The sequence below is a fragment of the Bidens hawaiensis genome, unplaced genomic scaffold, assembly GCF_021521415.1.
Source record: "Bidens hawaiensis isolate Kalapana, Puna unplaced genomic scaffold, B.hawaiensis_p1.1 tig00015906_1, whole genome shotgun sequence".
Taxonomy (NCBI): Eukaryota; Viridiplantae; Streptophyta; class Magnoliopsida; order Asterales; family Asteraceae; genus Bidens; species Bidens hawaiensis.
This window is the reverse complement of record NW_027492425.1, coordinates 132,416-151,442: the sequence shown is the minus strand read 5'-3', so window position 1 is coordinate 151,442 and position 19,027 is coordinate 132,416. Positions and strand designations below refer to the sequence as shown.

At 35.2% G+C, this 19,027-nt stretch overlaps 1 long non-coding RNA gene and 1 pseudogene across 3 annotated transcripts; one reads left to right on the top strand and one right to left on the bottom strand.

The window, feature by feature from the left end:
- Window positions 1-8,808: 8,808 nt before the first annotated feature.
- On the bottom strand, window positions 8,809-11,496 carry LOC143550011 (uncharacterized). Of its 3 annotated transcripts, XR_013138250.1 has the most exons (5): window positions 11,154-11,496; window positions 11,000-11,052; window positions 9,253-9,305; window positions 8,968-9,138; window positions 8,809-8,819 (listed from the first exon to the last, which is right to left on the bottom strand). It is a non-coding gene; the product is annotated as an uncharacterized LOC143550011 (long non-coding RNA). The 3 variants fall into 3 exon arrangements; XR_013138249.1 differs by lacking the exon at window positions 8,809-8,819 and having other exon boundaries at window positions 8,893-9,138; XR_013138251.1 differs by lacking the exon at window positions 8,809-8,819 and having other exon boundaries at window positions 8,893-9,138; window positions 9,264-9,305.
- Window positions 11,497-12,887: 1,391 nt separating this feature from the next.
- On the top strand, window positions 12,888-18,591 carry LOC143550022 (F-box/FBD/LRR-repeat protein At1g13570-like; annotated as a pseudogene).
- The last annotated feature ends 436 nt before the right edge of the window (window positions 18,592-19,027 follow it).

The following is a 19,027-nucleotide window of genomic DNA, read 5'->3' as shown; positions in this document are numbered from 1 at the left end:
GGCTGCTGGTTTACTTCTTAGAAATCAAGCGGATCAAAACTTACATTAAGATATATATAGCTAGCTTCCGTATCTCTTGATTATATAGCGATACGCACTGAACGCGAGCCTGTTAACATTAGCATGGGGAAGAGTTGCCTTAAACAGTCCATCTTGCATCTCTCTCTTGATCATATCACGCTCCCTCTTAAAACCCTCTGGTACACGTATCCCTGCGATATAATGCTCGTTCTCTCGTTTTCCTTCAATAATGAGCGTGTCATATTCAAAACCCGACTCCACATCCTCTAACTCGAAACCGGGCATGTTTAGCGACACACACAAACCTTCTTTATTTACCACAATCTTCTCCACTCCAGGCATATTCCCTTTTATGTACATGCTTTCATCTGTATCCTTCTTATACAATGTGAACGACTTACTCTTCACCCCCGAGTTAGCTATTATTTCACAAAGTTTCTTTCCTAGAAACGATCGATCAAATGCAACTGAAAGCAACCATTCACAAAATAAGTAAACGGTTGTAGAATTTCAATTTTTCATATCATAAGATACCTAATAATTTATAAGTTTTTTCTCAAATTTATAAATATAACTATAAATGTGTATAAAATAATAAAACAGCTGAACTCAAGCTTGAAAAAACAACTCGTGAGCCTTTGCACCGCTAATAAGATACTGATCATTGGGATAGTAATTACCACAGTAAGGTGTAGGACGATGAATAACAAAGGGGTCAAGGAAATTAGTGTTTTCCAGTCCTAAAAAGGTTATATCCGTCCTTCCATTTGAAAATCCCTGCATTCTAAACATGTGTTGAACGTTCTCCGGGAATTTGATGGCTGCAAGGTGGGTTTCTTTACTGGTTTTGAAGACGAGGAGCAAATTGTCGTCTTCAAAAAAATAGTTAGGAAAAACTTCCTGATCATATTCCCCTAACTTTGGCATTTGTAACGTTACACGCGGGCCCAGATTAGTAGCCATCTTCTCCATTCCGGGGATGCTTACGGTCACCTCTTCATCGTTAACTAGAGTTAACAGCATTGAAGGAACTCCGGACATTATTTGCATTTGAGACGCTAGGAACCATAGATCAAATCTAACTGAAGTTGAAAAAGATATTAAGGCATTCATTCAACTTATAAAATAGATAGGTTGAAAACCATGTTTTATAAACAAGCTGTACCAGGTGGTTCAACCATGTTAACCAGTTAAAACTAAATTCTATAAAATATAATTTCAACTCAAAAAATAATCAGGTACAATATTAAATAAAAATAAAAATAAAGTTTAGCTAAGTTAAAAAAATTGGTAAAAACTAAATGGGGCTTTAAAAAACTGGTATGACGGTCCAAACCGGTTTAACCATTTTTTATCGGGGGTTTTGTTGGGTTTTAACAGGATTATCAAAGTGATAAAATCCCTATTTTACCAAAAACGCAGCGGATATAAAAGTTTTAAATCTTGTTAATATGATATGTATAAAACAATTTTAAACATGCAAAACCCAAACCCGGATCCAAATACGAATTACACACTATCAAATACATGCATGTCACTATAAGTCCATGCATGTTACTACTACCTTTCAATATGACAAAACCGGGTGAAAGAGATGATGATTGAAAGGTAAGAACTTGAATATGGAAGCTCCTCAAGCTAGCATACCCCAAGCTTCAACAACACACCACTTCTAGCTAGGATTTGCACTTGAAATTTTCTTCTTCTTTTCTTATGTTGGATGAAAATACCCAAGAGAGGAAGAGAGAAAAGTTTACTTGGAAATTATGTGTGTTATGAAAGAATGAAAGAGAAAGACTTGGTTTTATTTAAAGGCATCTTTCTCTCCACCAATAATAACCATTGCATGTCTCCACTCACCTTGCATGTCTCCACTCAAACATATAATAATATTACATTTGAAAGAGTTATTATCTTTTTTCTTTTATAAAACTTTAAACATATATATATATATATATATATATATATATCCATACATATATACTTTTATAAGTTTATAACTTATAACTTATAAAACCTATTATATGTTAAGAGACATGCTTGGTTATTATTATTCACATATTGTTATTTAACCAACTTAAATAACACTATGTAATGTTCTTTCATAAAACATAAATCATCCATATGATTTGTTTATTACACAAGTACATTTTATTTAGAAACCCCTTTCCAAATAACTCAAGTGTTAATATTCATTTGTTATGATCACATCATATATGAACGAATATTATCGGTGTTTGTCTAGCTTGTTATTGGGTATGACCCGACTTGGATCATAACGTACTAGCCACATCAATTTAATATGTCTCTTGGGCAGACCGAGTCCAACAAGTTTAAACTTCAAGTCAAGTCGATAGAACTATTTCTATTTACCTATAGGGAATGGTTGAACCGGCCTGTATTTATCGGTTTTTAAAACACAGGTTAAAAAGCAAACCAGTACGTGGTGGCGCGTCCTCTGACGGTGACGAAAACTGCCTTGTTTGAGTGGTGTTCGTTGAATGCTGACATATGCTGTGAATGTTGAGTTGACGATGTGCAGAGACAGCTAGGGCCGCTGGACGGAACGGGATGAAGGACCTTGTGAGGCGCAGTAGGGAGGAAGCCATCATCAGCGTAATTTTGGTTTTCTTAAAAAGAAAATAAAAAAAATCTTTTATATAGAAGGTATGGTCTATCAAAGGAAGATTCCAAATAGTTATTTTCAAAACAAATCGACTCATTAATTCTTGAAAATCATTCCTAAAGTCATCTTATGTGAATTTATTGAGTTTGAGGTTTAATTCGAGTTTATCGCTTTTTTGGGTACGACGTTTGGGTAGAGAATAGAGGGAAATTGATGGGAATATATTAGGAGGCGTGGTGTAATTTTTCGTTTTAAGATAACGTAGGGTAATTGGGTGGGTTTGTTGTAACTGGGTGTCTTTTTAAGTCTAGTCACTTGCTAGTCTTATTTTATTAATATACTTAAGAAAAACAATCTCCTCTTTATTTAGTGTTAAACCAGGAGAGTTTCACAAGTACTGTCACAAACCCAAATTAGAAATCAACCTCTCTTGTTGTTACCCTAAGTCAAACAAAGATAACATAGGACCACATTAGGACTTGGAAGGAATTTTGATTGCACACCTTTAATTACCACTTTGCGGTACAAACATAAAGTAAACAAAATACTTGTATTGCAATCAACTAAATTGAACACGCAAATATTAATTGACAAACAAAAACCTTCGATCCCAGGACAAACTAAAAAGTTAATTAACTTACATCATATACCAAAGGCTTATATAGATGTCATTTGGCCTAGTCCTACTCGAAATCAAATACACATTTGATACCAACACAAATAGAATGTATGGTAAGACTAACTCATTAATAAATAAAAAGTAATGATTACTTGAAATCTTCACCAAGCCACCCCCATAAAATTTACAGAACCGCCCTAAATATTGTCTCGTTTAACTTTTATTTCCTTTTTATATTTATGTATTTTGTTTAGAGATAGGTCTGTGTAGTTTTTGATCGGTATTCTACTATTGTCCCTCGAAAAATATAATGATTTATGTACTTGAGTTTGAAGTTTATGGTAGGTAAGTTACAACAGCATGACAAGTGGATTATAGACTCTAGATCAAGCGAGTATATAGTCCACACACTTAACCTACTCGAAAATTACACCGAGTGCACAAATGAAGCACCAGTTATGATTCCTAACTATGTCAATATCTTTTAAAGCTATGGGTGAAAGCATCTTAACAAACTAGACAATAATTACAAACTTATATATACTTGATTTCAATTGTAATTTGCTTTGGTTGGTCGATTAGCAAATGATCCTTAGTGCGTTGAGAGCTTCTTCCCTGATTTTTGTTGTATGTAAGCCTTACATTTAAAGAAGATAACTGGAGTGGGTAAACATGTGAATGGTATGTATCGCATGGGCGTGGTAGTCAAAGAAAGAAACGCTAAGATGTCAAAGACAGACGCATAAGTTTGGGCACAAAAGATTGGGTCATGCCTCATACGCTATAAGTTATATCAAATTGATTTTTTAAGAATACATATTTTAACCTTAGAGACAATGTTGATGATGCTTGCAGTAATAAAGCTAAATTTACTCGTTTGTCTTTTCCAAAAAGTTGTATTAAAACTAATGCCTATTTTGATTTAATACAGCCACATGGGAATATATCGCAAACCTATTACCTCAAATGCTAGTTTCTTTTTGACAATTCTTGATGATTTTAGTAGGCGGTGTGGACTTATCTCATTAAACACAAAAGCGATACAACTGAGTGTTTATTGAATTTCATCATAGGATGGGTGCTAACACAATTTGGGAAGCAAATTAAGAAGATACAACGTGATAACAGTGGAGAATTCACCTCAAACCGAATGATGTTCTTTTTTTTCCTCAAGAGAGAGTTTTGTTGGAAATAATATGTGCACACGATCCCCAACAAAACACAGTGCGCTAACTGATAATATCTTGAGATATTATTGGTTTATTATAATTATATTAATTGTATTATCTTGTAAACTTTATTTATCAGTTTGTTAGGTTTGTTAGACACATTTCCTATTTCACCTCTTGACTTTGTATTATATTAAGGGTTTTACCAAGTGAATAACGAATATTGAAATATTCCCACATCTCTCATGGTATCATCCTTTGCAGTTTGAAACTTTCATTCTGTCGCTATCCCTAATCCTACCATTAGACCTCTCAATTTTCCAGTCATGGCAGACCCAAAATCACAAGCCTTACACCCCATTTACACCATCATTAACATCCAAAATATGGTCCGCGTTCTTGATGGAGTGAAGGTCTCTTACTCCTAGGTAAAACTTTTCCAGCTCCTTTCCAGAGGCTACGATGTGTTGAGTCACATCGACGGTACGCCCCTGCCAAGACACATGCAGACTACCCCTCATGGATGAAGATCGATGTGGTGGTCCTCCAATAGATTTATGGGACCCTCTCTGATGACCTGCTTGTTCGGGTCCTTGACATGAGTCCACTTCTCTGGAGACTTGGAATCATGTCAATGGAATTTTCCTCAACAACAAAGGGTCACGAGCCGCTACTTTGGAACACGAGTTTACGAACTTATCTCTCAAAGCCAAGCCATGCCCTTACTTGAAGTTTACTGCCAAAGTCTCAAGGAACTCGCGGATCAATTTGTTGATGTTGATTCGCTAGTTACTGAACAACGACTAGTTCTTCAACTCGTATGTGGTCTTCCACCGGTGTATGATATTGTGGCCTCGTTTCTTAACCAAACTCTCCCATCATGGGAGAATATGTGTAGCATGTTGCAACCGGAGATGCTACGTTAGCATGCTCGTGAGACACAAGTTCCAACACCCATTGTAGCAGCTGCAGTCAGTGACCGCCACCCAGCCATTGTTCCACGGGAAACCAATAACCGTGGGCCTACCCCTCCCCAACGTCGGCCCAATAACAAATCTGGTAAGCGTGAACACCCAAGAACGGGTAAACCCAACAATACACGTGGTTCAGGACCACTAACTCAGTCTCCTACGACCAACCCTATTGTCCAACCACCTCCATATCTGTATTGGCCCATTGCTCCTTATTAGTAGGGATGGTAAAGAAACCCGAACCCAATTGGAAAACCCGAAATCCGGCGTAAAAGGGACGGGTAATACCCGACCCATTAGGGTTTGGGATTAGTTTTAAAATTTTTCACGGGTTTGGGATTTTTAATATACCCGATTACTTCGACCCGATTACCGATAGCATAAACCCATTTACCCGATTATATACCCGATGTACCCGATATAGATTATTATATTATAAATATACTATATTCCAAATAAATTATTTGTCAAAACTTGGTTATGTTAATTATTTGAGATATTTTATCTTTATGGTAACCATATTTGTAATCGATTAGTTATATTTTGTCAAAACCCGACGGATTTTGGGCCGGGTATACCCGACGGATATTTTATCAAAACCCGATTGAAAATCCGAAACCCGATGGGAAAACCTGAAACCCGGCGGGTTTGGGATGGACTTTAATAACCGGGTATGGGTTTGGGAATACCTAAACACGACCCAAACCCGACCCATTGCCATCCCTACTTATTAGCCCCGCCTTCGTGTTCGTTTCCAACTCAAGGATGGGCCCAACCATGGAAGCCCAAACAAGCTCATCGAAATAGTGGTAAACAGATCCGGCTCCTCTACAACTCAAGTGAACCTGGCCGAGTATGACCCAATGGAGCCCACTCAGAGTGCTGCTGCGTTTCAAACTATGACTATGGAACAACCAAATGACCTATGATCCAAGTAAACTCGATACTTTTTCCTCGTATTCACCAATATCGTCAATATTTGTAGGAAATGGCAACAAAATTACAATACTTGGATCGGGTACCGCCAATATCCAAACCGTATACTTTAAAATTTGTTCTTTTTAAACCCAATTTATAAAGAACCTTATTTATGTCTGACAATCTAATATTAACAATTGGAATCTTTTTAATTTGACCCATTTGGATTTTCTGTGAAGGATTTCAAGGATGGGACGACCCTGAGTCGTCAAAATAGTTCGGGTCACCTCTACCCGTTCACCAACAATAGTTCCATCACTACTGCTTGTTTTGCTTCCGCTTAAGAGTCTCCTTCATGGCACAACCGATTTGAAAACCCAGGTCAACCCGTCATGGGGTTTCTACATTTAAATAAATTTATTGCTTGAAATAAATAGTCATTTCCTTTTGTTTGTCATTCATGTCAATTGTCGAAACATATACAATTACCGTTTTCGGATTCAGTTTCTAATACTTTGGTGCCATTTGCTATTTTACAGAGTTTCTAATACTTTGGTGCCATTTGCTATTTTACAGGACCTCTCCTATTTCAAGTCATGCAGGATATACATATTATATGGTTTTGGTGAATGCTTTCACTTAATAGACATGGGTTTATCCTCTAATAATAAGTCTGAAACACTCACTAAATTTGCCCATTTTCATGCTTTTGTTCAAACCCAATTCAAAATGAAAATACAATCTTTCTAATATCATATGGGCGGGGAATAAATAATCACTCAATTATGTTTCTCATGCCCACGTACATCTCAACAAAACGGCAAATACGAACGGATGATTCACCGTCTAAACGAGATTATGTTTACGTTATTAATTCATGCTTCACTCCCTTACACGTTTTGGGTTGAATCTCTTCACATGGCTTCTTATCTACATACTGTTCTTCCCACCCCACCTCTCCAAAATTGATCCCCAACATCCGCTCTATATCTTCGTGAACCAACTTATGAACACCCTCATGTGTTTGGTTGTGCGTGCTACCCAAACACTACGCGACCCATACCAACAAACTTGAACCTCGTACCTTCCTATGCATTTTCATCGGGTACCCAACAAGTTATTGTGGCTATCAATGCTTAGAAATTTCCACAGGAAAAATAATATATTCTCGGCACGTCACGTTTGATGAAAAAAAAGTTTCCATTTACAACCCCCTCCCATCATTCATTCATTGATCCATCTCCAACAGTCTTCACCCAACCATTATCATTCTCCCAAAGTCCAGCTATAAATCCACAAGCCAGCCCACCTAAACGGAACCTTAACAGCCCAAACATGCAATCTTCTCAAACCACACACTCTTCTACTTCACCAGCCCAGCTCTAAGGATGAGCAAAATCGGTACCGGTAACGATTGGTACCGGTACCGGTACCGGTACCGAAATCGGTACCGTCGGTACCAAATCGGTATCAAAATTTTAAGTTTCAGGATCGGTACAGTACCGGTACGGTACGGTTCCGGTATTTCCCGATTTTTTATCTTCGGTACCGGTATAATCCCGGTACCGTCCCGGTACCGAACCGAATATTTCGGTACCGGTACCAAAGATTTGAGATTTTCGGGATCGGTATTTTCGGTACCGGTACCGTGCTCATCCCTAGTCAAGTATGTTTATAATGTGATTTCAAATTATATATGCCACCCATGTTAGAAATATTGAACCTATACACTATGGTAAAAAAATGTTTATTTTCATATTTGCTAACGATTAAAAAAAATAACTCCTATTGAATTTATTAGATTTGATGTGTTCGTGTTAACAATGACTCGGTTTGGGTTTAAATGGGGATATATGTAATTGTTGCTCATAAGAAGGGGATATATGTAAAAAGTTCTTTAATTAGTTCATTAAGGATAAAATAGTCTTTCTATATGCTAATTTTAATGAAATGGGAAGATATGTAATATATGTGGTTTAGGAAGGAGAAATTTGTAATTGATTTTTAAGGGACAAGTAAATATGTAATAAATGAACTTAGGAAAGGGATATATGTAAATGTCAATGACTTTCAAAATGCAAATCCTTAATACATAGTAAACTTTCATGTAGTGCAATGGCTATTGATGTCGCCGCCGTGACCGCAAGTCTAATGAAGAAACGAACCGTCCTGGCAAAGGTGTTAACTTAGGATCCAAAAGCTATAACTTTTTGTTGAAACTCCATGAACAAACCTACAAAAATACATATATACCCTTGTTAAGCTAAATTACAAGTAAGAAAGAATTGTTGTTGTGCTTTTTTTTTCTATTTCGTCTCCCCTTAAACATTTTATAGTAGAAGTTTGTTTATGTAAAGGTGATTTTTAGCGTGTATTACTATACAAAATTAAAACTCACTTCCAAATCTTCAAGCTTATTTTGTGACTGAGCTTCCTGCCTCTTGAGAGCATATTCTACCTAAAGATGTAGATCAATTGACCTTACTCTCCCATGGCTGTTGAGAAAAGAAAAACATCACCACATAAAAAATTTTAACATTCAAAGGATTTTTAGATCATAAACGTGAATATAACCACAATATAGGTTTAGAATCAAGTGGTCTTCTTCATAACGCTTGCCACTCCTAAAGTGTTACACCATACCTATCTGCGATGTACTGTGTAACATTAATGTCAGCCGTTGATAACATGTGAAGCCCTCCAATTTCTTTGTTGGCCGGAAGATCATAAAAACAAAATATAGCTTCCTTTAGACAACCATGCATGTTGGCCTAAATCCCGATTAGATATGACAATAACCCATCTATAATAAGTCTGCAATTAGAAAGCATGATCATATAAACATGTGAAATTAAATTCAAGTAGTTTAACAAAAACATAACAGTGAAGCAAGAAAAGTTGAGACTAAAATTAATTATGCAATTAGACCTTGTACTCACTGATATCATTGCACTAATGTTTCCTTTGATCTGTCTGAATTCCTACAAAATGATAAACAAATAATTTGAATACACAATGATAACAAAACAATAGTGGATATTTACCCGTGTGACACACAGGTTGTAAACGTTAATTGTAAAACATGTGTTAATATGCTGGTAAAAACTTTAATTTGTGTATACTAAATGTGCAATTTGTAAACCATTATTTATATAAGAAAACCAAATAGTATTCATATAACGTATTGTTTCTTAGTTCCGTTTAAATGAATTTCCTTATGATGCTCATAACTAACACTTTTCTTGCACCCTGTTACTTAAAACTTAGCGTTGAGAGCATTAACAAAGAAGGCTAAATAGCCTGTAGTTCTAAAGAGCAATCGTTCTACTAATGCAGCAATTATATATAAAAATGTTCAAAAACTTGGACAAAAAGATGCACGCACTTAGAAGGTTAACCAAACTGGTTGTGGCCCAATTCGCCCAGTTTCGAATATAAGTACTCATCTGAATTCCTGGGTGCTGCCTTTTCTTTGATATTTTGTTAATAAATTTAGGTTCATAGTTTTTGTTTTTTAGAAAAATCCAATATTAAATGAATGTGTATTACCTAAAAACTTTAACTTGAAAGTAATCTTCCTTTTTATGGAAGCCCTTTGCTCAAAAAACACAGTCCTTGTGTTTCTCAAGAAGCCTAAATCGTTTGCTTTCTTTTCTAAACACAAGTCACCATGAAATAAAATAAGAATGAGAAAAGGATACTAAGGGTGTCTATGGAAAGGAATTAGAGAAACTCACAGTGCAGGGTGATGAGAGGCTTGCCAATATGATTTACAATGATACTCGTTACCGAATAATGATGAGCTAATCTGTGGTCTTTTATCACGCGACATGTGGAGGACAGAGTGAGCAATCAAGTACAAATGTTAAAAGCAAAGATAGAGCTTAAACAAAAGTCTAAAACTACAATAAATTAATACAAACACAAATTCACCAAACGAAAGAAGTAAAACAAAAATACATTAGCAATGAAATCCTAGAGTCATAGCAATCAAAAAAACCAAAGATAACTTTAATTTCTTCAAACACAAAAAAGAAGCAAACATTTATAAATACTACTATGCTATAAAAAAACTGAAGTATCTACATTTTAAACCAATAATACGCAAACCAAAACATAACAAAGCAGGAAACAAAAGTGGGACATCACAAACACGGAAGGAACATAACATCCAAACCTGCATATAATTAAGATAAACAAAGTATAACATCTTATGCAGCAAAAGAAACAAACATCAAGGTATAAGACAGAAAAAAAATTGACAAGCCAAAGCATATACAAGTTAATGCACATGTAAAGTAAAGCATTTGTATCACTATCATCTTTATATTTACCAAAAAGTTCATCTACAATATTAAATATGCCATTTACAATGGTGTTTTCTTTAAAAGAAAACATTTGATACTTGCCTAGTAATACAAATTTCATAACGGTGTCATGTACTATGGATAAGTTACTTTTATTTAGCCCACACAACATTAGTTAACAAAGCAGATTGGTATTTGATAGGTACTTTCTATGTGTAAGTAGTTTATGAACTTTAAGGCAAACCTTTAATTCCATATTTCCATGTTACGAACGCGATTGTATCTACGATTAAATTAATTAATACTTGCATAAAGTTAAAGAAAACCCATTATGAGAATGAAGAATCATTATGAAGAATCAAACTTACAGAAGCGGCTAGGGCTTAGGACTTCAAAGGATTACTCCATTGTGGATGTGAATCTGTCAAGCAGAAGAGATGAGGATAATCCCAATAAACATGTGAATGATAAAATCTATACTCTATAAAAATAATAAACATCAAACTCAGAATCAATTTTTACCTCTGATTAGGAATTAGGCTGCGAATGATGAACCAACGATTAAATTGAACTGGTGCTTGAGGATTGAAGATTGTAAGACACTAAATCGACTCAACTGTTACGTCCAAAACGCAGAAACCCTAATTTCAGTAGATCAAATTGCATAACAAAGAAACAAAACTATTAAGTATCGTTCATCATAGTCTAGGCTTTATCTATGGCGTATGAGAGAGAAGAGGGAGAAATGTTGTTTGAATTTTGAATTTGAATTTGATAAGACTGAGAAACAAAGCTTACAGAGAAAGATTACAGGGGTTAAAGGAAAAAGAAATGTGGATAGCCTCTTTGAAGGACACGGTAGTAAATGAAACATGGAGGTGACATATGTCCAAATTTATTCTCCAGGAAGATATTTTAGATAGACAAAATGGTAATTTTATTATTTAAAGACGCCGCTAAATTTAATTTTGGAGACGCCGCTATATCTAATTCTTGCCGTCAGCCAGTACAATACACGTTTCAGGCGACCCTCCATTTCACTCCCGCTACTTCATCGCTCCATTGATTGCTAATTTGCCGTTACAGCCCTTTTCAATGAATCATACTGGTCTTCAATTATAATTGAATACTCTTGTGTATGAATCTGACACATGGGCTTCACCAGTTACCGCTTTATCGTCACCACCGGCTTTACGGATTCACATCCTTCAATTAAAATACCCCTGTTTGTGTTTCTCAAACCCTAATCAGATCACTCTCATTCAATTCAACCCACTGCAGCCCCCACCCTCCGGCAACGTCAGGAACCACATTCGAATTCGGCATTCACATTAACCCAGCCACCCAGGCGTGTAATTTTGTGATTTTGGGGCTGATTATAGGTTTAGAGTTTCCGGCTTTAAGTTATTGATCATAGATCTTTCTGTAAAATTTAGGCACCAATCACGGTTTCAATGGTTTTTAATTGAATATAAAACTAGGTAGCATATCGGTGGTTGCGCCAACCTGATAGTATTGACCCTCGTATAGCTTATAATAAAAAAACTTGTTTAAAGCGACATCTAGTTGGTTAGTAAAAAGTGTGTTATGCGGCTAAAAGTCAACGTTAATTCGATCGGTATTTGGTCACAGCTTCGGAACAAAACCTACATAACTAAGTTTTTTTAAGATCAGATAGAAAAAAATTAATTACTTAAAGAAAACGCTCGCTGTAATGATGAACCAATGCAAATTCTTTTGGTATCGGCTTACGACTCTGAAAGTAAACAAAAAACTAAATTCATCACCACCTAAATACAACAAAGTAACAAACTAACATGTTTCAAAATGTAAAACAAAAAACATGGCAAAATGAAACCACGAATTGTGGCGACGAACAACACAAATTTGGTTGGAATCGACGGTGTCAACACTAAATTAAAAGAAATGTGAGTTGCGACGGCGAATGACACGAATTTAGTGGAATCGACGGTGTTGATACTAAATAAAAAAACAAAATGATCAAAAAAATTGTTTTATAAAAAACAAACAACAACAAAATCTAAAAATGCAAAGGAGAAACAAAAAAAACCAAAAAACAAAAAAATATATATATGAAACACCCCATGCGGTCAAGTGGACCAATCGGGTCACTTGCGGCACCAAGCTTCATCTTTAATATATAGTAATAATGAGTATGACACAAAATACTCACAGTTGCAAATGGTACTTTGATGGTTCATTGAGTTTATGATTATGAACAATTTTTAATTACTCATGGCGGTTTGTGTTTTGCAGGCTCTTTGGGTTGTTGTATTTGCTGAAGGAGTAGCTGTTGACTAGGTTAGAGCTGCAGGGGCTGAGTTGGTAGGTGGTGAAGACCAAATTGAAGGAATGGTAACTCATCATTTTCATGCTATAATGTTATTTTTTTCAATTACTGTTTTCACAATCTTAATTAATAGAAATTGGCGAACTAAATAAACACGCCTGTGAGTATTTTTTTGGGCTAAATTGAACTATTTTTCAACATAAAATCCAACTAAATTACTTAATTCGTATGGGCATATGGCTACACATACTTGAGTTTTAATGGCTTCAAAGGGAAAATACTGAGTGAGCTTCAATACCTTCATCTGCACCAAAACCGTTTGTATGACCTATTCCACCAAAATTAGGCCCATTGCAATGTCCTGGCCATCTGTATCGTTCATCAAATTAACTACCACATTTTTTCAAGTTTTGAAATCTGAATCTTTCTGATTATTTGCAAGAGAAAATTTGTTTTTAGGGATGTTGGTGACAATCATTTGGTTGGAACTATAAAGAGAATTGATAAGTGGCACGACGCATTCAAGAATAAGAACAAGGCATCTTAACAAAATGTTAACGTGGTGACTGCGGCTTCTCAACCGTCGCATATTAACCCGGTTGCGGCGCCACAGATGAAGGTGGTCGGAGACTTCGCTTGTTTTTTAGAATTTCGATGGAAAATCAACTGAGAAGCCTAAAAAGGGTACTTATATGACAAACCATTTTTTTGAATATGTAATGATATCTCCTAATTTTTGTTGATTTCACTAAAGCGAATACATGTAGCTTAAAACTTGCACCGGAAGTGCGGGCTTCTCTGGTATAGTTTAAACCAGTTGTTAAAAATTGAAAGTTTTTTATTAAGGGGCCTAATTAACCCGATAAATCGTTGCTCCTTTTAAAAAAAATATAACCCGGTAACAGGTGTTAAGAAGGTCTGTATTAGTTAATGGATCAAAATAACCCAATAACCATTTCAAATTGTACATGTTAACAAGGTCTTTATTAACGGGTCACTTGGTCTATTGGCCACTCCTAATTGTACGTGTCAGCCCAGTTTCTTTATCAATCTTGAAAAAATTATATTTGTGTATGGGTTATTAAATAAGCATATTAGTATTACAACACAACTGGTGAAAATTTTTTTATCAGAAACTACTATTTCTTTATTTTGACCAAAGGGATATAAAACGAAAGAAAGTTGCAGGGGCAAGATGGTAATTTTTCATCACCCATGTAATGCAAACTTGCGAAAGCAATGGCAGCAATCCCATTACCAAAATCTAACTTTTTTTGTACAGATTGCAGGCCCAAGTTTAGGTGCAGCTACCGAGGCGGAAGCCGGTGTAGCCACCACAACAATAAAATATAGCGGTCTGACGGATGCCGCAAAGCATGTCTTAAAATCCGAAGGCGGCATTAGAGGTCGAGTGTACTTTACAAGTTGGCAATGCACCAGGTTAGTATGTTTTATGCCACTAATCTATTTAATTTTATTACTTAAAGTCCTTAAGTTCGATTATAATAATTATATTAATTATGGTGTTGGTTACATATAGCCAATGCGTTACAATTTATACCTGATAAAGGGATCTCAAGTAGTTGATAAAACTTAGAAAACAAGAACCCGTGATCGTGTGGGCCTCACAATTTTCAAGCCCCGGAGGCGAATGCAGGGAACAATCACAATATGGCTTATATGATCATACAAGGTAACAATCATAAAAAGAAACGATCACAAAAGGTATCATCTCCTAAGTTCATGCGAGCCTTTTTACGAATCCCATTAGTCTAAATATGCATCTTTACATAGAACTCCATACCCATTTAGGTAAACGGGTCGTGTGCGGGCCATGGTTTGGGTTTTATTGAGACATTATATTAATTGTATAAAATAATAAATAGAAAGGGTTGTCAAAGCATAAAACAAGTTATGAAAAAATAAGCTATCAAAGTAGTATAAAATAAGATGTTGCTTGCTCTGCACTCATATTAACATTTGTAGCTCATGTTTCCATCATAACATAAATTGTATAAAAATGATGAAAACCAAATTGGGAACAAAAAGCAGTTTTATAATTTATCAAAACTAATACAAAAATAATTGCAATATAAAATATTTAAGAACATTAAAATATACTAAAAATTTTATGGCCTGGTCCAGTTTTAACATGGTTTGAAATTTATGAAGCCGACTGACCGAAAGAGAATACAAAAAACTGACCGCTAAACCAGAACCAACGACCGGTTTAGGTGGTTTCATCGTTTTAAACCGAACCATGAACATCGCGAATATGAATAAACATATAATTTTAAAATCGCTGTCACTGTATTGAAAAACACGTGGACTCATTTTGGTGGTCAACTTGATCAATAGCACAATATGATTTGAGATCATGCAGATTAGTGCAAAGCGAATTTAGCATTTTTATGGGGATTATTTGCAAGGGCAATATGGGCATTTGATATTCAAGTTTGACTAACTGTTGCAAATGGTTTAGTTGAAACTTCAAGTTTCGATGGTTCATTGAGTTTAGTTGAAACTTCAAGTTTGACTAACTGTTAGTTAAATAGTCAAAATTGGACTCTACCTTATCTAATTTGTTTTATACCAGGGGTAGTTTTGGAAATATAAAACATATTTTGGATTACAGAGTAGAACAAAATTGTTCAAGTAAACGGGTCGAAGCTCAAGATAAGAGTTGATTTGAGTTTCAAATTTCTATCATTCTTGGCTCAAAGTGCCATCATGGCTGTTTTCGGATATCGTGACAAAGTGATTTCGGGTAATTCTTGTGAAGAGTAATATTGTATTGGTTATTATGTTTCAAGGGGCAACTAGCTTATGTTTTGTTTGAATGTAATGTAGGCGTGATGGAACTAAAAAAGCTTTTGTGCGGTTGACTTCGGATTATGTGGCGTTGGATGTTGCTAACAAAATTGGAATCATCTAACCTAAAACTGCTTCAGCAAAAGATGTATTTTGATTTTTGACATTTATGTTACTTTTGTTGTCTTGAGTATTTTTCAAACTTTCTTATGTTTGATTAAAAGTTTTTATTGGATTATATTTTTTTATAGTTGTAGCTTTTGTATTGAAATTACATTTGTTTGTTACTTGAAGAGTTATGTTTGCATATTAGTGATATACTTAATAAACAAATAGCCGTACATATTACTTACATGTTGGATATTGATATGATGATTAATAAACAAACAACAATACTTGTTACATGTTTGTGAACTCAACTCTAAACATAATCCCAAATTAAATTTGTGATTATGATATGAACCCAATATTGACAAAATAATAGTTGTTATTTACTCCAAGTCACAAATTGATTTAACCAAAACACTAAAACCATCACTTTACCATTAATACCTAAACATATATCTACATGTTGAGTTCATATTTAAATTACATCAACGAACATTCGTGTCTTAGTTTACTTCGATAATATAACTCAAACGCGTATTAGTGCATTCTAGGAAAACACTTGAATGACCTTGTTAGTTCTAGCTGCAATAGTTAGTTTTTAGACACCCGTCGCAACCGCGGGCTCTCCTACTAGTAAGTATTAAGTACTATGTAATTCTTAGATGATAACAACAAATACAGTTGAAACTACAATAAACCCAAAAGCTACATTTAAACTCCAACTTAACTACAAACCCATGTAAGTTCAAAACAGGCTCGCAACAACAAACTAAATCTCAATCCAAAGAGCTTAACTATAAACTTAAACTCCCAGCCAATTAGTTTTTCTTTCTCGTACTTGGCTTTTAAAATAAAAAAATACCCTAGGTTCAAACTGGCCCCTCTCATTCTCTCACCTTCAGCTTTTGACGGTGTAATTAGTTCTCACCGTAGCCCATTGCCGGATTCTTTTCGCCATGGATTGCTCGCTTCTTCACCGTCGGCCTCGAACCCCTCTCACTTCTACCCCTAATTTTCACCATTCTAACCCTAGTAAGCTCCTGTATATTAATAGTTTATATGTTAATTCAAGTTGTATGTTAAATTGTGAATAGCTTAATGTATGTTAATAGTTACAAATTGTTAATTGAAAAACCTTACTGTATGTTACTAGTTTATATATTACTTTCAAAATTTAGCAATAATCATGTGTTGTGGGAAGACTTGATATGCATATGTAATTAACCGGACAAATAAAGCACCCAAGCTTGCACATGAAGATTTCATTAGCAACATGCCAGATATTCTGAATTGGTTGCCATTACAAGATGCGGTAAGGACTGGTATCTTGTCGAGAAACTGGAGGTTTAAGTGGAATATGCTTAGCCAACTCGTTATTGATGAGAACTTCTTTAAATTTCTTTCAAAAGGAAATACAAATAGTTATGGGAGCGTTATAAGTATGATGCTTCTTCATCTTAATGGTTCCATAACAAAGTGTGTCCTCCACAACAACAAACTGACTGATGAATATATTTGTAACTGGATTTTGTTCTTGTCAAGAAAAGGAATTAAGGACCTCACTCTTGTGCAATACTTGGGTGCAAGACCATTAAATTTGCCTATCCATCTTTTTTCTTGTTTAAAGTTAGAACGTCTTAAACTTCATTTTTGTTGTTTCAATCCTCCACCTAGTTTAGTTTTTATGGTTTTCCAAATCTATTGAGCTTAGAGTTGTCTTTTGGTGGAGAAAAGAGTGAACTTGGGAAGTTTATTAGTATGTGCCCCTTGCTTGAGAATTTGAAATTGAATTATTCCGGCAAAGTAAAACTAGTTGAGATTGCAAACCTTAAAAATCTCAAAATATTATCTTTGTCCTTGCGTGAACGTGACATTACAACGACAATAAGTTCGAACAATATCTTTGAGCTTCTGGGTTCTCTTCCAAAACTTCAAGAGCTTTTTTTGAAACTTGATTTCAAGGTAATTAATGCTAAGCTGTGTCATATAAGTTTAATTTATAGCCTCATTATTTTTTTTCATTCCACTTTTTACAGCTGATAGAAGATGGTGCTAGAAAGAAGTTCTCCACCTCCTTTCTCTCCCTCAAGACTCTTCGATTATTTAGAATAGATTTAGGCAATCGCATAAATTTATCATTTGCTTTTGAGTTGATTTGGAGCTCGCCGAATCTACAAAACCTTGAGATCCATGTAATTCCATGTGTACGTTTCAATCTTACTGTTTGTTGTGTAATCTCATAGTTATATAGTTGCGCATTTGAACACTAGTTGGTTATTCTTGCAGGTTTCTAACACATTACCAATACCAGAGGTGGAATACAACAAAACGGCGCTTCAAAGCGTGGTGCTTGCAGGTTGTTTTGCAGGTTCAGAGAATGAAATGTGTTTGATAAAGTACTTACTCGCATGTTCTCCTTTCTTAAAAAGTATTCTTATTCGTCCCAGCGGGGCTCTAGCACCTTGTGCTCAGTTGATGATTACCATGAAGTTATTGAAGCTCCCTCGAGCCTCCACTGTAGCTCAAATTGATTTCGAGTATTAGTTCTTTTTAACTTATTTATTGTTGTTGCTGTTATGTGGCTTGTTTTAGTACTAGTTAGTTTCTGTACTAACCCCCACAATTTTTTTAATATTTTTATTTCAGAGGTATACTTTAATACAATGGGGGCGGTTTGCAGCTTCAAAGTTCGGTGTTTAAAGATTTGAAAGGTTCAATGAATGAAGTATACTTGATTAGGGATTTACATGCATGCTCCTGTTTTCTGAAAAAAAACTTGTTATTTCACTCCCTCTCGTCTGCAGAGTCTGACGAGAAGTTTTTGTTTGCTGTGAAGTTGTTGAAGCTCCAACGAACCTACCCGGATGTTGATATCAATCTATATTAGTTTTAGGTCTTTTAAACTTATCTTTTATGAATTTATGAGCTCATTGTGTAAGGAGAAATGAACACGTGTTTGTTAGTCTAGTATGAATTAAGGTGATGTTTGGTTTCTTAGTTTGGACATTTTGCAAATATTGGATTGCTTGTGTGGCACTGGATGTTTTTGATGTTTCGTGTCGTACTCGTGTTTGAAGTAGTCTTGCTGTGTTATTGATGATGTTTTTTTAATGTTGATGAAAGATGTCTGTTCTGCTTATACAGAGCACTAGATTGAGAGTTCGGG